The sequence below is a fragment of the Chiloscyllium punctatum genome, chromosome 5 (genome assembly GCF_047496795.1).
Source record: "Chiloscyllium punctatum isolate Juve2018m chromosome 5, sChiPun1.3, whole genome shotgun sequence".
In the NCBI taxonomy this organism is placed as follows: domain Eukaryota; kingdom Metazoa; phylum Chordata; class Chondrichthyes; order Orectolobiformes; family Hemiscylliidae; genus Chiloscyllium; species Chiloscyllium punctatum.
Window position 1 is genome coordinate 37095200 of NC_092743.1, and position 24902 is coordinate 37120101.

Here is a 24902-nt window from a genome sequence, read left to right on the forward strand (position 1 = left end):
TACTGGGAATTTAATGACGTGAAGCACAGAATAGCTGTTAGGTCTTCACTTATTTAGCCAGCCCAGGAAGCCACCTTAAAGGGACCATTGTGGGGAAGTAATGGCCGATTCCTCACCACACAGCATGTTTAGATTAAGCTAACATATGAAATCATTTCCATCATATAAATCATCTCATTATATAGTGAAATAGTCATTTTGATATATAGGGCTCTCACATTATATTTCAATGTGAAATTCTGCCTTATTATTGTTCTGAGGAAGCAGATAAAGTTCTGTAGCTGCCAAGCAATTTATTTAACAGGAACAGGCCATTATTTAAAATAAACGCAAAAACATGTCAGGGAACCTTAAAACAAAATATGGTATGCTCTTTTTGTTTTTAAGAAATGAATAAAACAAAATGTTAGATAAGAAACTTTGCCTGTCTTTGCTATTCTAAGATTGTAGAATTTCAAAATAGGCCAACAACAAAAAAAATTGGATTGGATTGGGGATTGAGATGGTGGCTTAATTTTATCAACCTTTGAAGAAAGGGCTAAGTATTGACCAATTCCCTCCCACTAAATTACTTGTGATCCATCCACCACACCTGCTTTGCTCTTAGGTGGATGACCCACAAGGGACAAAGAATTGCATAAGATGGCGATCTGCACCACCTCAGTTCTCATTACATGCCAATGCTAAGTTAAAATATGAGGTTTGACTTGAATGCTCAGCTACTGTGTGGCCTTGGGAAAGCTGTATGAGAGGTTGTGGAAAGCATCACCACCTATAAGTCTGCATTGACTATGATATGCTTTTGCAATGTTTCAAGTAGAAATGTAGGAAAAAAAGTAGGCCCTTCAGCCAAGAAAACTCACTCTGCTGCACATTATGATCATAGTTCATTGAACACTTCAATTCTTTTTGTTCACCCATCTTTCTTTGTTTAAATAATTCACCTCCTTTATTCTTCCAGCCAAGTGAATAATCTTAATTCTCTCCACATTATTTTCTATCTGCCAAGTCTTTGCTTACCCGCTTAAGCTGTCAATATCCATCCACAGGCTCTTTGTGTAATCCTCACCACTGGCCTCCTCACCCTATTTTTGCATCATCTGCAAACTTGGCTGTAGTACATTCACTTTTGTATATAAATTGTAAATAATTGTGGCCCAGCCTTGATCCCTGTGACATTCCACTGGTTACAGTTTGAACCAAACACCTTCTGAAACTACAAGTATATCGCACTCACTTTATCCATCCTGCTTTGTGCCTCCTCAAAACATTTTAGTAAATTTGTTAGGGCACAATTTCCCCTTCCTGAAGCTATACTGACTGTGCATGATCTTATTTTGTATTTCTAAATGCTCTGGTATCATGTCCTTTATAATATAATGTAACATTTTCCCAATATCAGATCTTAACTGGCCTTTAGCTGCCAATGTTTTGACTCCTTTATTTTTTAGGTAAAAGTTTTACATTGATAAATTTCCAATCCTCTGGGACTTTTTCAGAATCTAAGGATCCCGAGGGAACATTACTATCATGCACTATCTCCATAGCTACTTCCTTTAATATCCTAAGATACCTCCTATCAGGGGACTTATTGGTCTTTAGTCACATTAGTTTCCCTTGCACATTTTCCTTAGTGTTAGTTACTGTATTTATTTCCTCGTTTTGGTCTTTGATTAATTAGTAATTTTAGAATGCTATTAGTGTCTTTTACTGTGAAGTTGGATGAAAAGTTTTTTTCTAACTCCTCTGCCATTTCCTGGTTCCCCGTTATTATTTCCCCAGTCTCAATCTCTAAGGGCTTTATGTTCACTTTGGCTTCTTTTTTCCTTTTTATATATTTAAAGAAGCTCTTGCTTGCAAATTTACCCTCAAAGTTTATTTTCCGCCTCTAATTATTTTTTTCGGTTAGCTTTTGTTGGTTTTTAAAGCTTTCCCAATCCTCTGGCTTCCCACATTATATGTTTTTTCTTTCAATTTGATGCTATCTCTGACTTCTCTGGTTAACCATGGTTGGCTAATTTCCTTCCTAGAATCCTTCTTCCTCACTGGAATGCGTCTGTACCGTAAGCCTTGAATTATTTTCATAAATGTATGCTTTTGTTCCTCAACAGCCTTTGCTTCCAAAGTTCATTCCAGGCAGCTCTGTGCTCATTCATTTGTAATTATCCTTATTTAAGCTTAGCATATTTTTTCCAATCCAGGATCCTCCCTCTCACACTGAATGCTAACTTCTACCATGATATAGTCACTGTTTCTGAGGAGGTCCTTTAGTCTGATATCAGTTGTTAAATCCACCTCATTACATAACAGCAGATACAAAATAGCTTGATTGCTGCTTGGATGTACAACATGATGTTCTAGGAAACTGATCTGAATACACTTTATGAATGCTTCCTCTTCCAGTTTGACTATCCCAATTTATGTGAAGATTAGGGTCAGGTATGATTGATGTGTGCCTTGTTATATGCCCTCATTATCACATGATATATATTCACTGTCTGAACGTAAAACTACTTTTAGGATTCCTATCAGTCTCTTCTTTCCCTTTTTATTTATTACTTCCACACCTATGGGTTTTATGACTTCTGGCTGAAGACTATTTCTTGCGATCGTACTTATTTGATCCCTACCAACAGTACTAACTCACCACCTTTTCCTTCTTGCCTGTCCTTTTCAAAACTCAGCTGAATATTTTGTTTCCAGCTCTCTGTGTAACCATGTTTGCATAAGAAGATGTGACAAAGTCTAGATAAGGTGGATCTCAAGGGACCATGTTGAAAAAGAGGGTAGTTCTTTCCAATATCCTAGCTAACATTTATTTATTCCTCAACTAATATCAGAAAATCAAATGACTGGACTACTCTGTGACTTTCACTTTGGGAACTTCCTGTGGTCAAAGTAGCTGTTGTGTTTCATTACATTATAATGGTCACTTCAATTCACTATCGTTATTTGCTATGGAGTGATTTGGGACATCTTGAAGTTGTGAGAAGTACTATGTAAGTGCAAAGCCTTAAGAAGGCATTTGGTATGCGTTCCTTTATTGGTAAGAATATTGAGTACAGGAGTTGGGAGGTCATGTTGCGGCTCTACAGGACATTGGTTAGGCCACTACTGGAATATTGCGTGCAATTCTGGTCTCCTTCCTATCGGAAAGATGTTGTGAAACTTGAAAGGGTTCAGAAAAGATTTACAAGGATGTTGCCAGGGTTGGAAGATTTGAGCTATAGGGAGAGGCTGAACAGGCTGGGGCTGTTTTCCCTGGAGCGTCGGAGGCTGAGGGGTGACCTTATAGAGGTTTACAAAATTATGAGGGGCATGGATAGGGTAAATAGACAAAGTCTTTTCCCTAGGGTGGTGAAGTCCAGAACTAGAGGGCATAGGTTTAGGGTGAGAGGGTAAAGATATAAAAGAGAGCTAAGAGGCAACTTTTTCACACAGAGGGTGGTACATGTATGGAATGAGCTGCCAGTGGAAGTGGTGGAGGCTGGTACAATTGCAACATTTAAGAGACATTTGGATGGGTATATGAATAGGAAGGGTTTGGAGGGATATGGGCTGGCAGGTGGGACTAGATTGGGTTGGGATATCTGGTTGGCGTGGACGGGTTGGACCAAAGGGTCTGTTTCCATGCTGTGCATCTCTATGACTCTATATCATCACTCAGACATGATTTTCATAAATTGAGTCAAATCTCTGATGAGATCCTTTCGTGTCTTAATTCACTGACAAGATGTCATTTGACTTTAGTTGGGAATGAGCAATAACAAAGCATACAAACTTAGTCACAATGAACTGAAACCATGATTGACTATGGATGGTGCAAGCCCCTTGTACTGTTCTTGATTTTAAATGTGACAGTCTAAATGAGTTACATAGTTTTTTCAAAACTCTTATACTGAGTGACACATGTGGCAATACATTTCTTCCACTGTTGTCTGTCAGTGTCAAGATATTTGATTTCTATCAGAGTAGCATGTTGCATTATGTCCAGCAGATTGTTGTTTGTCACTGTTGATGTTGATATTTTTTGTCCTGTCTCTGGGTTGCTTCTGTGATGAAAGGTATTTTTACGTAGAAAGGTTGTGAGCCTGATTCACAAGCACTTACCAGGACGGCTGTGGACTGCCTTTAGTCTGTCTCATACTTTTCAACCTGCCTGGCTTGGGTGGTCCTACCAGAGCGTAGCCTCCTTCCACAATGACTTCCAGAATTATAGGAGCATGCAAACTGTCTCATCACATTGAAGTGACACCCTAGAGAAGAGTAAAGTAAGGGAATTATTACTATCTCCTTTTGAAAAATGTGAAAATTCACAACTTCATCAAATTTTACTGATGATATTTTATGTGAATAGTTTTCTCTGGCATAACTCCTTTGAAACCATGAGAAAGAACATTCAGAGAACACAGGCACTTTCTTCTGCTCACTCGCTGACTGAGCAGCATGTGCTGATGGGATGCTGGAATGTGATGTGTGCTAAGTTCCAGCAGACAGCTGGCCCCTATGCATGGAACAAATTCTATCTACAGAAATATAAACAAAGAAATGCCATCACAAGCCATGAATACAGGCTTACTGCACTCTTGCATACTTCTAATTATTTCTGAAGCAAGAAGGTTAACAGTTTGGTCTGATCTCAGAGTTGGTTTTTCAACAGAGGATATAAATGTATTGGTCCAAGCTTATGTGTAGGCTGGGGGAAGATGTGAACAACCACAGAGACCCACAACACATTCACCACCGTCTTTAAGGATAAACTTCGGTTTGGTATCAGCTTTGGCTCAGTTAGTAGCACTCGCGCACTAAATCAGAAGGTTGGAAGTTCAAGCTGTACTCTGGAGACCTGAGCAGCTAATCCAAGCTAATACTCCAATACAGCACTGAGGGAATACTGCACTGTTTGAGGTGCTTTCTTTCAGATGAGACATTAAATCGAGGCCCCAACTGATGTCTTAAGTGAACAAGAAAGATCCCATTGCATTAGAGAAAGCAAAGAAGTAGAACAGGGAGTTCTCCCCACTGTCCTACTCAATATTTATTGCAAAACAGACTCCTAAGCAGAACATTGGATCAATAACAACAATGATTATAAGCAAGTCGGAGTCAGATACACATTTCTTGCATCCATAAACATCTCATCAGAGCCGCTTAAAATTTCTCTCACTCTCTGTCAGTCTCGATCCATAGTTCCAATTTCCATATGTACTGGAATCTAAGTAGCCGAATTAAAGGTTAGTAATGACATTATCAACTGCTACCTGTGGGTTTTTCCCTCTATAATTGTGCATCACAACCGCCAGTCTCTCTAGTCCTGGCCCTGCTCCATCTCCTCCAACAAAGCCCCATAAATCAGATAAAGCTAATAGCCCCAGTCTGGCAAGTTGCACTGAGGCACATCTTTTGCAGCCACATTTAAATGAGGTTACTGCCTCAAAATAGGAAGTGCTTCTTTGCCGCTGGCCTGGTTGACTGACCATCGTTTTCAGTTGATCTGCTGTCCAAAAGGATCAATCGTATCTACCTAACAATGCAGTGGTCTCTTAGCACTGTTATAAAGTATCTGCCCTAAATGACAGTCCAATTCTGAAATATAACTTGCACAACTGACTAATGAGCTCAGAGATAGCAATTGGATCAAAATCCTGGAACACCCTTCTGACCAGAATTGTGAGTAAACCTACATCAAATGGATAGCAGCAGTTTAAGAAGGCAGTTCACCACCTCCTTCTCAAGGCTACCAAATGTTGTAGGTATTTGTAGAAATAATTCTGTTCAAGTTTCAAAAGAGAACTCCCATGCATCCACTGTCAAACTCAAGCCAATTTTTAAATGCAGTCACCATTGCAATGTAAGAAACACATCAGTCAATTTACCAACAGAAATGTCCCACAAAGAACAATGTGCCAATAGACAGCTACTTTTTTTTGAGTCTTTTGTTGAATGAGGTATAAATATTGGTCAGTGCATTGAGGAGAACTCTGCTGTTTTTCTTCAAGTTAGTGCGATTAATTTTATTTCAATATCATGACAACTGAGAAAGTAATGCAATGTTTAGATGAGTAATTTTGTGAAGGGAGTGGAAATGGTCAGTAAAGATCAATGTAAAATTGCACAACATTTTTTTTAGTGATAGAGAAAGGTGATCAGAACTTAGATGCTTTTCTGATCAACCTTGACTAATATACAATGTCTTTAGGTTTACCAGCACAAAGCAGAGATCAGTTCATAAAATTGAAATACTATAGATGCTGGCGATCTGATGTAAAAACAGAAAGTGGGAGAGAAACCCAGGAAGTCTGCAGAACAAAACAAAGCTAGTCATTTGAGTCTCATCTTTGGAATGAAGATTAGTTAATCATTGAACAAAAACAGAAATTGCTGAAGAAACTCAAAAGATCTGGCAGCATCAATGAAGAGAAGGCAGAGTCAACATTTTGAGTCTAGGGAACCTTCTTGAGAACAGTTCCTTAGAACAATGTAGTTGAACCAATTATTCAAGAGATGAGATGAGAGTGACTACCTTTGACTTCAAAGCAGCACTTAACAGGGTTTGGTATCAAGGAGCCAAAGGAAAAAAGTCAAGGGGAATTAGGAGCATTTTCTCCCATACAGGAGTCCATCTTCACAAAGAGTCATTGGTGAAGGACAAGAAATGCTTACTTTGCCAATGATGTTCCTTTCCCATGAAAGAATTTTAAAAAGTCTCTCCTCAGGCCTTTAACGTATTTCCAGTGAAACAATAGAAAACATATTCATCGATTCTTCACATTCCAATCTAAATATATCCTGGATTTTCAGAAATCAGGAATTTAACTCGAGGCAGGTAACAATATTCAGAAAGAAATAACTCTGTCAAAAAATACTTAATGCTTTCTTCTGCTTTCTTCTCACCTAATAGAGCTCTTTAGCTTCATGAAACAGTCTCATAAGATGGATGTGGAGAAGATGTTTCCATTTGCGGCCAAGACCGGAACTTGGGGCCATGAATATAAGATAGTCATTATCAATCCCAGAGGAAATTTCGAAGAAACATCTTTACCTAGAGAATAGCGGGAATGTGGAACTCAGTAACCCAAGGAGTATTTGATGATTACAATGTGTACCTTTAACTGAGAGAGAAGAGAATAAAATGTATATTGGAAGTATTAAGAAGATGAAAGATATCAAAGGAGGCCTACGTTGACATAAACACTTCCACAGAGCCTTCGAGCTGAATGGCCTGTTCCTGATTGCTTTCGAATTGTTTCCATTGCCATGACAATATGCTTTGTTTGCTCTTCATACATCAAAACTTTAACCAATTATAATCTAATTCTCAGTATATACATGGCTGATTGTCCCAAGGGAGAAATCATGGAGTGTTTTTCGAGCATCAGAGGGACATAAGATGTCACAGGAGAGCCAGCAGAGTGACACCTGGGGTATGGCTGCCCCTTCGTTCATCAACACCAACCCTGATTTAATGTTCAGGGAAATGAGAGAAAAAAAGGAGCTTCTCTTCCTGCAGAGTGGAGGGAGGAGACCATTTCATTGTGCAGCAAGGGTACCTCTCTGAGTGCCATCTCCTGCTGCCTCCTCTTCTTCCTCCTTTCTCACCTTCTACTCCTTCTCCACTGAAGAGGTGTCTTTTTTCAGGACCTCACAGACCAATTACTTTGGAGCACCATAGAGTCATAGAGATGTACCGCATGGAAACAGACCCTTCGGTCCAACCCGTCCACGCCGTCCAGATATCCCAACCCAATCTAGTCCCACCTGCCACATACTGCTCTGCCCTCATCAATCTTCTTTGTTACTTCTTCAAAAAACTCAATCAAGTTTGTGAGACATGATTTCCCATGCACAAAGCCATGTTGACTATCCCGAATCAGTCCTTGCCTTTCCAAATACATGTACATCCTGTCCCTCAGGATTCCCTCCAACAACTTGCCCACCACTGAGGTCAGGCTCACCGGTCTGTAGTTCCCTGGCTTGTCCTTACCACCCTTCTTAAACAGTGGCACCACATTTGCCAACCTCCAGTCTTCCGGCACCTCACCTGTGCTATCGATGACACAAATATCTCAGCAAGAGGTCCAGCAATCACTTCTCTAGCTTCCCACAGAGTTCTCGGGTACACCTGATCAGGTCCTGGATATTTATCCACTTTTAACCGTTTCAAGACATCCAGCACTTCCTCCTCTGTAATCTGGACATTTTGCAAGATGTCACCATCTATTTCCCTAACGTCTATATCTTCCATATCCTTTTCCACAGTAAATACTGATGCAAAATATTCATTTAGTATCTCCCCCATTTTCTGTGGCTCCACACAAAGGCTGCCTTGCTGATCTTTGAGGGGCCCTATTATCTCCCTAGTTACCATTTTGTCCTTAATATGTTTGTAAAAACCCTTTGGTTTCCCCTTAATTCTATTTGCCAAAGCTATCTCATGTCCCTATTTTGCCCTCCTAATTTCCCTCTTAAGTATACTCCTACTGCCTTTATACTCTTCTAAGGATTCACTTGATCTATCCTGTCTATACCTGACATATGCTTCCTTCTTTTTCTTAACCAAACCCTCAATTTCTTTAGTCATCCAGCATTCCCTATACCAACCAACCTTCCCTTTCACTCTGACAGGAATATACTTTCTCTGGATTCTTGATATCTCATTTCTGAAGGCTTCCCATTTTCCAGCTGTCCTTTTACCTGCAAACATCTGCCTCCAATCAGCTTTTGAATGTTCTTGCCTAATACCATCAAAATTGGCTTTTCTCCAATTTAGAACTTCAACTTTTAGATCTGGTCTATCCTTTTCCATCACTATTTTAAAACAAATAGCATTATGGTCACTGGCCCCAAAGTGCTCCCCCACTGACACCTCAGTCACCTGCCCTGCCTTATTTCCCAAGAGTAGGTCAAGTTTTGCACCTTCTCCATTTGGTACAACCACATACTAAATCAGAAAATTATCTTGTACACACTTAAGAAATTCCTCTCCATCTAAACCTTTAACACTATGGCAGTCCCAGTCAATGTTTGGAAAGTTAAAATCCCCAGCTATAACTACCCTATTATTCTTACAGATAGCTGAGATCTCCTTACAAGTTTGTTTCTCAATTTCTCTCTGACTACTGGGGGGTCTATAATACAATCCCAATAATGTGATCATCCCTTTCTTATTTCTCAGTTCCACCCAAATAACTTTCCTGGATGTATTTCCAGGAATATCCTCCCTCAGCACAGCTGTATGCTATCCCTTATCAAAAACGCCACTCCCCCTCCTCTCTTGCTTCCCTTTCTATCCTTCCTGTAGCATTTGTATCCTGGAACATTAAGCTGCCAGTCCTGTCTATCCCTGAGCCATGTTTCCGTAATTGCTATGATATCCCAGTCCCATGTTCCTAACCATGCCCTGAGTTCATCTGCCTTCCCTGTTAGGCCCCTTGCATTGAAATAAATGCAGTTTAATTTATTAGCTCTACCTTGTCCCTGCCTGCCCTGACTGTTTGACTCGCTTCTATTCTCAGCTGTACCCATCTCAGATCGATCTCTTTCCTCACTATCTCCCTGGGTCCCACCCCCCACCTTATTAGTTGAAATCCTCCCAAGCAGTTCTAGCAAATTTCCCTGTCAGTATATTAGTCCCCTTCCAATTTAGGTGCAATCCATCCTTCTTGTACAGGTCACTTCTACCCCAAAAGTGATTCCAATGATCCAAAAATGTGAATCCTTCTCCCATACACCAGCTCCTCAGCCATGCATTCATCTGCTCTATTCCCCTATTCCTGCACTCACTAGCTCCTAGCACTGGGAGTAATCCAGGTATTACTACCCTTGAGCACCTCCTTTTTAAATTTACAGAGCTAACAGCGGATTGCCATGTTGACTGAGACTCTTGCATGAGGGTACAGACATATATCATCCAATTAATTTTGGCACTTGAAATGCCTAACCATTTTCAACTGCTTCATCAATGACCTTCCTTCCATCATAAGGTGAGAAGTGGGATGTTTGCTGAAGATTCAGGATCATTCATGACTCCTCAAATATTGAAGAAGTTCACAGTCAAATGCAACAAGATCTGGACAATATCCAGGTTTGGTCTGCCAGTTGGAAAGCAACATTCACACCACACAAATGCCAGACAATGACCATCTCCAATAAGAGACAATCTAACCAATACCTCTTGACATTCAATGGTGTTGCCAAAACTGAATCCCCCACCATCAATATCCTTGGGGTTACCATTGACCAAAACCTCAACTGGACTCGCCACAGAAACACAATGGCTACAAGAGCAGGTCAGAAGCTAAGAATACTGCAGTGAGTAAATCACCTCCTGTCTCCCCAAGCTTGTCACCACCTGCAAGGCACAAGTCAAGAGTGTCAAGGAATACTCCTCATAGGTGCATTGCCAACAACACTCACTAAACATGACACCAGCTGGTACAAAGCAGCCCATTTGATTTGCAAGCATCTGCAAGACCAGTGATGTGCAGTAGCAGCAGTATGTACTATCTATAAGATGCACTGCAGAAATTCACCAAAGATCCTTAGATCGCATTTTCCAAACCCACTTTGACTTCTATCTAGAAAGACAAATGCAGCAGATACATGGGAACATCTGCACGTTCCCTCTGTGCCACTCACCAACTTGACCTGGAAGTATATTGCTGTTCTTCACCACCGCTGGGTCAAAATCCTGGAATTTCCTCTGTAAGGGTATTGAGGATCTATTGATAGCAGATCGACTTCAGTATTTTAAAAAGGCAGCTCACCACCACCTTCTCAAGGGCAACTAAGGACAGGAAATAAATGCTGGCCAGCCAGCGATGTCCATATCCCACTTGTGGATAAAATATAATCTTTAAAGCCCATGGTTTCCCCAGTGGCGCTCCGACTGATTGTGTGATATTAGTTGTACTGCCCTTTCCCCTCTTTCTGAACCTTCCATAGAATATAACTGCATCTAAGGGACCTTGTACAGTACTGGTCACCACACTCAGAGAAGGATGTTAATGCATTGGAAGTTCAAGGAAGACTTACTAGACATTCCTGATGAAGGGCTCTTGCCAAAACATCGATTCTCCTGCTCCTCGGATGCTGCCTGACCTGCTGTGCTTTTCCAGCACGTCACTCTCAGCTAATACCTGGAATAAACAGATTGCCTTATGAGGAAAAGCAAGATTGGCTAGGTCTGAATCCTCTGGACTTAAGAAGAGTCAGGGTGACTTAATCCTCTCTGACTGATTAACATCAGCATCAGGAAATGTGCCCTGAACATAATACCCTTTTTTAGGGTCTTACCCCATTTCCTTTTCTGACTTCAGTAGAAGGTGGCTGTGAGAGGGAAGGAGGGTGAAATTTACCTTATGTTCTTCTGTGAGCAATCTGATAGGCAAGTTCCTGAACTGAACGACCCGGTAATACAATGTAATGTTTTGAGGCAACGAGTTGAATCACTGCCTCGCTACTGTGAGGCTTTTGTGGCTGAATACCTTTTAATTCAATGAGCAGTTTTTTACATCACCCCAGAAACTGTCAGTGAATGAGGGTTTGAAATTACTGAATGAGCTTCAATGAGGATAGTCTTTAACCCAGGGTGCCTGAGTAAATCTATCATTTTGACTGCTTGTTAATTCAAATCTCTCATGCCGTGTGGTTAAGGAATTTCTGCCAACCAGTTCTGCAATGATGTCGTCAGTGTTCTGCATTTCAAGCAAATATTCCATAAGAAAAAGGTCAACAGAAATCAAAATCAAAAATCTGTCAAGTTCGCGTGTTACATTTTTTAATGTGTCCTGGGGGTACTGGGTGGTGCAGTGGGTTAACCACTAGATTTTGACTCCTGCGAACTGGGTTCAAATCCAGACCACAACGATGGAATGAAAATATCCTCTGTCTGCCGCCTGTCAGTGTTGTATGTGAAATCAGTCTGGGAGGTCATTATCAGCAAGCGAATCCTTCTGTCAGTTTGGAGATCAGGAGAGATGACTCATTGAACTTGTGGGAATATTTATTATTGATCCAACAAGTCTCTATGTAGGTTTAAAGTGCTTGATGATGGAAAGATGGAATCAATAATGTAGGTAATGTAAGCACCTGCACTCCAACTAGAAGCGCTAGCTCACAACACCACACCAGCTCATTTGCATGTTTTTCTGGCTCACCTTGTGAGCTGAAAGCAACAATATCTGGCTACCTGTACTGGCTTGACAACTGTGACACCAGGCAGGAGGTAGGGGGCAGTGGATAGATCATGGCACTCTTCACCATCAAGAAGGATAAGGGCAGTAGATGCATGGAAACGCCATCACCTGCAAGTTCCCCTCCAAGCCACATGCCATCCTGATCCAGAACTATAGTGCTGTTCCCTTACTTCCATTTGGTCAAAATCCTAGAACTCCCTTTTTAACTGTACTGTGCGTGCAGCAACAACATATGGACTACGATTTTAAAAAAATTCTTCTGCAGGATATAGAATTTGCTGATTAAGCCAACATTTGTGTCCATCCCTAATTGCCCTTGAGAGGGTAGTACTGAACTGCTTTCTTGAGTCATCACTGTCGATATGTTGCCGGTACCAAGTAGAACTGCTATGTCCTTCAAGATTCAGTCAGTAATGGTGCTACTGATCCATTCTTGATGTTGAAGGAGTATGGACCGGGAGCAGATACTTCTAGGTAAATCAGTGGGATGCATTCAAGAAGGAAATATGGAGCCTACAGGGCCAACGGGAATTGGTTTAGCTCAGTTGGTTAGATTGTTGGCTTACAGGAGCAGTGTGACACTAACAGTGTGGGTTCAGTTCCCATCACTGGATCAAGGTTACCATGAAGGACTTTTCCCCTTCAACCTCTTCCCTTGCCTGAGGTCTGGTAGCCCTCAGGTTAAGTAACCACCAGTTGCTTCTCTCTCTCATGAGAGAGCAGCCCCTATGGTCTGGTAAGGCTGGCGATACAACAGGGCCAATGTTTTCCAAAAAACATAAAGGGTGAGACCAACAAATTCAGTGAACACTGGATATTGCGGGATATACAGGATTGGATAAAGTAAGAGGGAGGCTCATGGCAGATGTCAAAGGCTCAAATGTTAGAAACGCTCGAGGAGTACAGCATGTGCAAGATGGAACTTAGAAATGAAATTAAGGGTGTAAAAAAGGGACATGAAAAGTCAATGAGAAGTAAAATAAATTACTTTCCAAGTACTTTAAAGTAATTGGATAACCAGAGAAGGAGGAGGTCCCATTATGGATCATAGTGGTATTTTGCATGTGGAATCAGAGAATGTAGGTAGCGTTCTAAATTAATAATTTATTTTGGTGTTCACGAGTGAGAGGGATGATGTGGATACCAAAATCAGGGAGAAAGACTGTGATATAATTAAAGAAATTAACATAGACAGAAAGGTTCTGACTGGTCTGGAAGGCTTAAAAGTAGATAAACCTCCAAGGCCAGATGAACTGTATCCCGGGCTGTTAAATAAAGCAAGAGAGGAAATAGCAGATGCACAGGCAATAATTTTCAATCCCACTCTGACAATAGGAGATGTGCCGGAAGCCTGAGGACAACCAACATGATACTGTTATTCAAAAAAGGAAGCAGGGATAAAACAGGAAATGACCTGTCAGTCCAATCTCAGTGGTGAACAAAATGTTGGGAGCAATTCTGAGGGTCAGAATTAGTCTGCACTCAAGAACATTCTACATGCTTCTGTTAAGGGGGAATCACATCTGATCAATCGGGTTGAACTTTTTGAAAGGGTGACTGGGTGTGATAATGCTTTTGACGTAGACTACTTTGACTTCAGCAAGGCTTTTCATAAACTCCAGTATGGGAGACTGATAGTGAAGGTAAGAGCCCATGGAATCCAAGGAAATTTGGCTAATTGGACCTAAAGTTAGCTGTGTGGCAGGGTGCAGAGGGTGATAGTCGAGGGGTGTTTTTGTGAGTGGACGTGCGTCCAGTGGGGTTCAGTGTTGGGACCCTTGTTGTTTGCGATTTATATTAATACTCAAAGGCAGGAAGGTTGTTCAGTAAGTCCATGGTTGATATGAAAATTGATGGGATGACAAATATTGAGGGGGATAGCCTTAGATTATAGGAGGATATAATTAGGCTGGTCAGATGGGCTGATCAGTAGCAAATGGAATACAATCTGAATAAATGTGAAGTGACGCACTTGGGCAGGACAGACAAAGCAGGAGAATACATGATGAACAGCAGGATCACAGGCAGCACTGAGGATCAAAGGGACCTTGGTGTATATGTGTCCACAGTCCCTTAAGATAGCTGAGCAGGTTATTTGCCCTTATTAGCTGAGGCACAGAGTTTAAAAGGAGTGAGGTCATGCTGGAACTGTATACAATATTGGTTCGGCCAGAGCTAGGATGTTGTGTGCAGTTCTGGAATCTTCACTATAGGAGGATATGATAACACTGGAGAGGATGCAAAGGAGATTTACCAGGATGTTTCCTAGGCTGGAGAGTTTCAGTTATTAAGAGAGATTGGATAGACAGGGGATGTTTTCCTTAGACCAGAGGAGACTGAAGAGGAGGTCATGACCGAAATGTATAGAATTATGAGGGGCCTATACAGGAAGGAACTTTCCCTTGACAGGAAGGAACATCACTGGCTGGGGGCATAGATTTAACTTAAGAGGCAGAATGTTTAGAGAAGATATGAGGGAAAACCAAAATCATTCAAGGGGTGATGGGAATGTGCAACTCATAGTCAATGAGGGCAATAGAGACAGCAATCCTCATAACATTTAAGAGGTAGTTAGATGTGAGGTGCTGTATTTTGGAAAAGTAAAGCACAGCAGGACTTATACACTTAATGGTAAAGTCCTGGGGAGTGTTGCTGAACAAAGAGACCTTGGAGTGTAGGCTCATAGTTCCTTGAAATTGGAGTCTCAGGTAGATAGGATAATGAAGAAGGCATTTGGTATGCTTTTCTTTATTGGAAGGACGTTGTGAAACTTGAAAGGGTTCAGAAAAGATTTACAAGGATGTTACCAGGGTTGGAGGATTTGAGTCATATGGAGCGCTGAAAAGGCTGGGGCTGTTTTCCCTGGAACATTGGAGGCTGAAGGATGATCTTAGAAAGGTTTATAAAATCATGAGGGGCATGGATAGGCTAAACATAGAAGGCTGTTTTCCCTGGGGTGGGGGAGTCCAGAACTAGAGGGCATAGGTTTAGGGTGAGAGAGGAAAGATTTAAAAGGGACCTAAGGGGCAACATTTTCACACAGAGGGTGGTGTGTATATGTAATGAGCTACCAGAGGAAGTGGTGGAAGGTGGTACAAATACAACATTTGAAAAGCATCTAAATGGGTATATAAATAGGAAGGGTTTAGAGGGATATGGGCCAAGTATTGGCAAATGGGACTAGATTAGTTTCGGATATCTGGTTGGTGTGGATGGGTTGTACCAAAGGGTCTAGACAGGCTTTTAGCACAGCCAATACATTATCCCTATTATCAGCTTTTCTTCTTCCCTGGCCTGCTTAGAACCAATCCCTTTTCTGCCTAACTTTCTGGCTGTCTGTCTCTTTTTTTGGACTCTGTTTCCACCTTTCTGCTCATCCCCTCCTGCTCCACCCACAACTCCCTTTCATCAGCATAAATACCACCTTTTCCCAGCTATTATCAGTTCTGAAGAAGGGTCATTGAACTTGAAACATGAACTCTGCTTTTTCTCCACAGATGCTGCCAGGCCTGGTGAGGCTCTCCAAAAATTTCTATTTTAGATTCTGAGGCCAGCGGGGTTGGAAGGACTGCCTCTGGTTGCTGGAATATTAGCCCAGGTATGTACATGAGCTCTGGTCCCATAACTCTTCCATACCACACACTACCCCATTCCCCTCCACCATCACCCCTCACCTACTTCTCCATGCAGGCCTTCCTGCTCCATAATCCCCCCTGAACCTTCCGTACCACCTAAAAAAATATTAGTAACCCTTTAAAATGCTTAGGAGGCAAACAATCATTCAAGCTCCACTTCAAAAATAATACTGACTTGCTTTTAGGAACTCATAAAACTATCAAGCAAACAGACCAGTATTCAACTCCCCTTGAAAGAAAACAAATGGTCAACCTGTAGTTGATGGTAGGGTAATGGGCAGTGAGGTGGCAAATGTTCCTGGATTTTATGAAGACAAGTTTCATAAAGCAGTAAATTTCCAGTCCAACAAAGAAGATTCGTTAATAGTTCTGGTCCTTGGAAATGAGGTGGGCCAAGTGGATCAAATATCAGTGAGGAGAACATTGAGGAGACAGTGATCATTATATCATAAGATTGGGATTGGTGTCAAAGGATGACATGCAACAATCCCAAGTGAGAAAAATCAATTGGCAGTGAGCTGACTTTAATGGGAAGGATTGATTGAAATAAGACATTGGCAGGATAACAATAAGCTACCTCAAGGAACAGACGGCTTGGATACTGTCAATGTTTATTTCCTGTAATGAAAACAGCAGGGCAAACAAATGATTCAATGCAAAGCAATATGGAAATTAACATTACACAGAAAAAGGGGGCTTATGACAGGTGCCAGACACAAATATAATTGAGAATCAACAGAAATACTGAAGGTTTTGATGGAGGTGAAAAAAGCAAATAAGAAAAGCGAAGAGGAATTATGAGAAAAGTCTGGCAGCTAACATAAGCGGAAATCCCAAAATCCTCTATAAGCAAATAAACAGTAAGAGAGTGGTTAAAGGCAAAATACGACCATGAGAGAAAAAATAGGATTCACAGTTGGAGACAGGTGACATAGCTGATGTAATTAAGTGAATACTTTGTATCTGTCTTTATAAAGCAGCAGGATGTTGTCCTGGCTACGGCGATACAGGAATAAACCCTGTCCATAGAAAGTTCAAAATTAATAAGGAAGAAGTCTTAGATAGACTGTTGACATTTAAAGTTAACAAGGCACTGGGATGAGATGCATCTGAGGATTTTGGAGGAAATTAAGGAATATCAATCATAATCTTTCAGCCTTCCCTGGACTCGGATGAAGTGCAAGAACACTGGAGAATTCCTAAACTCATGCCCTTACTCAATAAAGGCTATAAGGATTATCTCAACAATTACAGACCAGTTGCTTTAACTCCAGTAGTGGGCAGCATTTGGAAATAATTATTCAGGATAGAATCTGTAGAGACATGGAAAACAGTGGGTAGACTAGGAAGAGTCAGCATGGATTTCTAAAGGGGAATTCATGTTTACTTTACTTGCTGGAGTTTTTTTTTGAAGAGACAATGGAAAGCGTTGATGAGGGTTATGCTCTTGATACAGTATAAAGGATTTCAAGAAGGCATTTGATACAGTGCTTCACAACAGACTTACTAAGAAAAGTTATGGATCATGGCATAAAAGGGATAATGAAAATGTGGATATGAAGTTGGTGAGTCATAGGAAGTAGAGGGTAATGGTCAATGGCTTATTTTTATGCTGGAGGAAGGTTTGCAGCAAAGTTCCCCAGGAGCCAGTATTGGGATTCTTGTTTATCCTGATATTTCTTAATGATATGGATCTTGGTTTGCAGGAATGATTTCCAATTTTGTAGATGACACTAAACTTGGGAGAATTGTAGACTGTGAGGAGAACAGTGAAGGTAGCAGGACAGAGAGAGCTGTAAATAAAGCATACAGCATTCTTGGTTTTATTAATAGCAGCACGGAGGCAAGAGGGCGATATTGATTTTGTGCAAGACATTTATTAGACCTCAGCTAGAGTGTTGTCCTGAAGAAGGTTCACACCTGAAACATCGCCTTCTCCACCTCCTGATGCTGCCTGGCTTGCTGTGTTCTTCCAGCCTGCTGCCTGTCTACTTTGGATTCCAGTATGTGCAGTTTTTTTGTCTCTAACAGAGTATTGTGTACAGCTCTGGGGATCACATAAGATGAGAATGCATTGGAGAAAATGCAGAAGTGATTTGCTAGAATAGTTCCAGTTCTGAGAAACTTCAGCTATGAGGATAGAAGTTAGGACTATTTTCCCTGCAGTGAAGAAAATTGGGAGGAAATCTGATTGAAGTTTTCAAATCATGAACAGGATGGATAGAGTAGATATAGTGAAGCTGTTTCCACTTGTAAAAGGAAAGAAACAAGAATGAGATGGCAAAGCTTTACGTCATATGCAAATGAAAGAAGGGTGATGTGAGAAAGATCTTTTTCACAGTGAGTTGTTAGGGTATGGAATGTACTGCCTGGAAATGTGGTGGAGGCAGGTTCAATTAAGGCACTCAGGAGAGCATTGGATTGATTTCTGGATAATGATTGTGTGCAGGGAGATGGAGAAAAAGCACTAGATAATAAAGCCAATGCAGGTACAATGGGCTAAATGGTCTCCTTTTGCACCACAATAATTCTATGAACATGATTCTGTGACGTCTCACAAGCCCTTTGAAAGCTTGATCAACAAGCTCCTCTAGGCCGAATCCATTCACGCAACTCAGGCAAATGTCGATCATAAGAGTTCATTTGAATAACTTTGTTAACAAAGCCCGCACTAAGCTTATCAAAACCTTTGAGGTAATGGAACAGATGGTCATCTAACCTCTCAGTCAAAGAACTCAGCCATTTGTTCAGCCTTTGAAGTAGTGCGACAGATTTCCTCGCTTTAATAAATGAAAACAGCAAAGTACTGTATGCAATGGACACGGTACAATCTAAATCTTAATACTGTTCAATGCAGAAGAGCGCTTTAACCAAAACATACATTAATGTATTACATGCAAAGAGGTTTCCACTTTCACAGTGCTGATTATTTTAATGGTCACATATAGAGTCATAGAGATGTACAGCACGGAAACAGATCCTTTGATCCAACTCATTCGTGCTGACCAGATTACTTAACCTAATCTAGTCCCATCTACCAGCACTTGGCCATATTCCTCTGAACCCTTCTTATTCATATTCCCATCCAGATGCCTTTCAAATGTAATTGTACTAGCCTCAACCACTTCCTCTGGCAGCTCATTCCATACATGCACCACCCTCTGCATGAAAAAGTTGCCCCTTAGGTCCCTTTTAAGTTTTTCCTCTCTCACCCTAAAACTATGCTGTCTAGTCTGGATTCCCCAGCCCTATCATCAATAACTGCCTTAAAAACATACTTAACTTATCATATAACATCACATCATGACATTTAAAGTTAGTATCACATTTAAAACATATGCCAAAAGGTTTCCAGCTCCAGAACATGCTTCCCCATGGTTCATGCTACCTCTGCGTTGACATGAACCACAAATCTCACAGAAGCTAGCCTGATCCCATGGAAATTGTGGGGTTTCTAGAATTACTGCAACACAATGGAGCCGCCGGCCTCAGGATTGCTGCATGTGGGCTCACAACTCAGACACTTAACCTGTGCTCTTAAACATAGGTATAACGAAGGTGAATGGCAAGTGTCTTTACCTTCGGCTGAGGGATTTCAAGACTATGGGACATATTTTTAAGGTGAGGGGGAAAGATTTAAAAAAGACATGGGGGCAATAATTTTACACAGAGAGTGGTTCATGTGAGGAATGAACTTCGAGAGGACGTGATGGATGCGAGTACAGTTGGAACATTTAAAAGATATGTGGATAAGTACATGAATAAGAAATGTTTAGAGAGATATGGGCCAAGTGCTGACAGCTGGGACTAGTTTAGTTTAGGATTATGGTTGGCATGGACTGGTTGGACCGAAGGGTCTGTTTCATGCTTCATGACTCAATGACTCTATACCATGTAATGGGTAATGGGAATGGGAATCCTGGAATTGTGGGCCTACCTATCTCTTTCCTTGTCATCTGGTACAGGTTTGCCATGTGTCATGAGTCCAGCCATAGGTCTCAGTTTAGCTTCTCGTCCAAAAAGCACCATCTCTGACAATATTGTGCACTCGTTTGTCAGCTTTGATTTTTTGGTCAAGTCTTTGTTATGTGTCTGAAATCCATGACCCTCTGATTCAGAAGTGAGCAATACCAACAAAGCGAAGACTGACACTAACCACCTCATGTGCACTTTAGAGAAGATTGATGGAAACATCAGGAAAGCACTTCGTGTCTTTCTTAGACCTGCCAATTTATATAGTTATTGATCCATTGCAACCTTTCTACCTGATCCATTTCAACTCTTCTACTTTATTTATCTACTGACCCGATAAACATCCTCCATCTAATATTTGATGCGTTTGATCCACTGAAGAGGTCTTCTGGTGCAATGGTTAGCATACCTGCCTCTGAGCCAGAAGCTATTGGTGCAATGTCCAATGCAGGACTTCAGATTTGGCGTGTGGGATGGTGGGGTTGCTGCTGGGTAGCTGGTGTGGATCAGATTCTTGTCAACATCATGGTATTTGGTTTTCCTTCTGGATGTGGAGTTTCACAACCTTTATCCTTGCCAGCAATCATGGTTGTGAGTTAGACGTGCCTTTGCACAGAGAATTCATGAAGGAGATTGTCCCATTTTTTGTAGTATAACTGAGATTTGACATTGCATTCACATCTGACTACTTGGCATCCAGTACTTGAGGCATAGTTTTCCACAGGATACATTTATGTCCTGCATTAGAAAATGTGGTGAGGAAGATAGCAAGAAGGGCAAATAATTGGGTGAGTTGAATCTGGACAGATTGCGCCCACTTTTCACCTCTTCACTGATGAAGTACTGAGTGAGAAGGCCTACTGGAAACTTTCTTAACTTACCATTGGTTAAATCCCTTAATTGTTAACTAATGCCAATGGTGACCTGCTGCTGGGCTGTTGGGGTGGAGTGGGGGCTACATTTGCTCCAAACTGGAGACAGAGATGGGCAGCTACTGAAAGCTATCCGTTTGCCTCTAAGCTCCTGATCACCCCATTTTCCCAAGACAGGAGAAGCAAAAGAAAAAAGATTCACTGTCTTGTCATTGGTCCCTCTAAAGACTAGGCCTTAACCCACTCTCTTTAAAATCCAAACGCTGCTGGTCTCTGGCCAGCAGATTCTGGAGAGCTGGGACTCCATTTCAACTGGTCAAGGAGCTTACCAATTGGCTCAATTCTGCTGGTTAGCACTGCTGCCTCACAGTGACAGGAACCCAGGTTCGATTCCAGCCTCAGGCGACACTCCGTGTGGAGTTGGCACATTCTCTTCAGGGTTTCCTCCAAGTGCTCTGATTTTCTCCCACAGTCTGAAGATACACAGATTAAGTGAAGTGGCCATGCTAAATTGCCCACAGTGTCCAGGGAGAGCAGGTTAGGTGGTTTGGCTGTGGGAAAATGCAGGGTCACAGGGATAGGGTGGGATGGGTTGGTCTGGGTGGGATGCTCTTTGGAGGGTCAATGTAGACCCAGTGGGCTGAATGGCCTCTTTCCATGCTGTAGGGATTCTATGATTCAGTGATTTTTCATGGGGGAGGGGGGGTTGACATTGAATCAAGTGTCAAATGAACACACCCACCCTCATTTATGCTGCAGATCAGAGAATCATAGCTTTGATGTAGTATAGTAATCCACTCCTTATTTTGGTATCTACCACAGTTTGAACATCAAAATCCAACATGAAAAATTAAGGGAGCAAAAATCAACTTGCTCGGGTGGATAGAGGAGGCTATTGTTAGCTCGTATCCTGTACAAGGACGTGAAGTAAATACTCCAACCAGGGGACTCTTAATTAAGAAAACTACACTAAAGATATGCAATTTGAGCTTCTCCTTGCTTTTCTTCTTTCTTCCCTCATGTGTCCTTCATTCATCTCTTTCCTTTTTCTTCCCTTCTACCTTTCCTTCTCTGTCCTCTCTCTCGTTACCTCGCTCTCATTGTTTTTTTTCAGAAAATGAATTCTTGGAGCAGGTCAAACCTGGATTCAGATTCCAGGCTGTTTAGAACCACGGGCCTACCACTGATTGGCAGTTCAGTTACAAACTGATATTCCTTGACTTGCCCCCAAACAGCAGTAAGTGCCTCTGTGGCCTCAGTACAACCGGGTGGCCCCATCAGCCGTCAAATGATGGAGTGAAAAATAATCAAACACTGGGAGTGAGCTAATGGAAAATAAATACCCAAAAGGCTAGTCTTGTTGTACACACTTTTTCCATCAATTTTGATTCGGCTCTGAAACATGACCCAATTAAACTCGAATTACGAGTGATTAAGAATAATTAATTCCATAATCTCAGAATGCTATGTTTTCATTGTCTGCTACTCACTCGGACCCAGGAGAGGCGAGAACATTATTTCCAACCCTGTATAATTTAACATGACAAGAGAAATCTTTGGACAATGTTCAGAAAGAAACAGAAGAAAAAAATAAAATAATGACTCAACAAAGGAATCCAGCAAGGGGCGTGGGGATGGGGAGTTTCGAGGGCAAGGGTGATTTTCTTTAAGAAGCATATTTTGTAACAGCCAGGAGCCAGGTACCTATGGCCTCCCTTTAAAACTAAACATACATTACAATGACTACGCTTCAAAAGTACTTCATTAACTGGAAAGCTCTCTGAGATACACTGTGATCATGAGAAGCATTGTATCAGTACAAAACATTTATATTTCTTCTCCTTTCTGAAACTCTTTAGGCACTGTGTAGTGGCCTTACCTATGGTGAGTTTGGTGGTGGGACTGTTTAATAAGGTGGGAGTGGACCCCCTACCTCACTTCCTCAACTTCACCCTAATTAATTCTGTGGCAGGAATACCCTGCAGGCTCTCTCACCATGTTGACAATTTTGGTGCAGACCCTCTCACTATGTTGTCAATTTAGGGGCAATTTAGATTCAGTTGAGGGCCTTTTTTCACTGCTGCTGGTGTTAACCCATTGACAGTTGTCGATATGCAGGGAACAGAGTATGCAGTTAAAGGTACTGATCTTGGGAACACCATTAAGAAGGACAGGACATGTTGAGAGCCCATCCCCTTCCCCCTTCTGCTGAGTCCCTACCCCATCATCCCTCACAATCTCCACCCCATCATTTTCTCCAGCCAAGGGTCACTCTCTGATCCTGGCTTTCAAATGGATGTAATTGTGGGAGCAGCCAACTTCCTTCCAGTGGCGCTGTTGAGCTACAGAGCTCCACACCTCTGAATAAGTGGTAGCTTTTGGTGAGCGTAATTTCCTGCCCCTCCAGTTTTCTGATCCCATGGAAGGTCCACCAGCAACATTTCAACTGCTTGCTTTCCGTGCTTTCCCAGAGTATGCAGCATAGGTTATTTTTGCTTGTTCTCCAGTTAATGGCCAAGATCTCCAACACCTCCAGGAGATTCCCTCATCATCTCTAGTTGTCTCACTATTCTGAGCCATATGCCGTTCTGATACTGCTATTATTTTGTTGTGTCAAAGTTCTCTACCCAACACCATCATAGTGCAAACATTATCACTACAAGGACTTCAACAGTTTAAGAATTTGCCCCACAACTGCCACCTTCTCTGAGTGAGGTTACTCATTTAATTAATTTATCTAATTGCCTTAGACTTACCTTGTTGTGCCCATCTGCCAAATCAAAATATTCATTAGATTTTGGGTGGCTTTCAAGGTATTAATATCTGATAAGGTGGAAAAACATAACAGACTGTTCTCTGGAACACTAAGTTTATGTACCTGAAATATAATTTTGTCTACCAGCATTAAAGGAACAGTTTCAATGGGAAATTAATGATTTCTGGTTTGTCTATGCAAACAAGAGGATGACCTGTCTTTTTAAGCCACAACTGCTGTGTAATATATCAAATTTATTGTTGCAGGTTTATTCTGTCATATTTTGTTGTCATATTTCAAGAGCGGTGCTTAATAATCTGATCAGAAACACAAAAATAGGAGCAAGTGTAGGCACCTCTGTCCTTTCAACCCACTCTGCTATTCAATATGATCATGGGTAATCATCCATACCAGTGCCTTGTCCAACTTTCTCCCATACCCTTAGATCCCTGAAGCCCTAAGAACTATATCTAACTCTTTCTGGTAAATGTTCATTGTTTTAGCATCAACTACTTCTTGTAGCAGAGAAATTCCATAGTATCAACACTGTCTGGATAAAGAAACATCTCGTCATCTCAATTATAAATAGCATAGAATAGAATCATGTGCACTCGAATGAGTGCAATGCAAAGTTTGTAATGTCACCGCTTTGACACCATCTTGGCACAAGGTACCGAGGTACAGATACCTTAAGTGTTTGTTACAGAATTGAAAGAGTAAAAAACAATAGTCTAACATAGGAATACAATGTTTAAAAGTACCAAAGTTACACAAAGTCCAGAGTAAGAATAAAAAGTATCTTCAAAAAGTACTCAAATTAGAGCCCATTTCACTGAGTCCATGCTGCTGGGCTTCAGAACATGCACTGGCCTTCAGCCTGGACTCACCTCCAGGACCCATCTTCCTGATCACCCTGGGCTCGGACTGCCTCCTGCTCTGGGCTCTGACCTGGGACTCGCCCCCAGGACCCATCATCCTGATCACCCTGGGCTCGGACTGCCTCCTGCTCTGGGCTCTGACCGGGACTCGCCCCCAGGACTCGACTTCCTGATCGGACTGCCTCCCACCCCGGGCCCTGATACACAACTCGCCTCCAGGCCTCATCTCCTGTGCTGGCATGGTCTCCGACTCATCTGCCTAGCAAGATGCACTCAGACATGCCTCCAATCTCCATTTTCTCCAGGTAAGTTTAAGAAGTTAAAGGCTGGGGTTGGGAGCAAGAAAATCTGCAGAGAAGAAAATAAAAAAAAGAAACAGAAAAGGAACTAATGAAGCAGAGGAGCTGTGGCTTGAGCCATCCTGCTCTGTCACTATCTTGGACATTTATCCCACTGAATTCTGTATCCTTAGATTGTCATCAGGAATATCCTTCCTGTTGTTGCCCAGACAACGGGTTTCTATGAGAATCCACCCTCCTCATTCTTCTAAACTCCAGTGAATAAAGTCCTACCTAATACAGTCTCTCTTCATA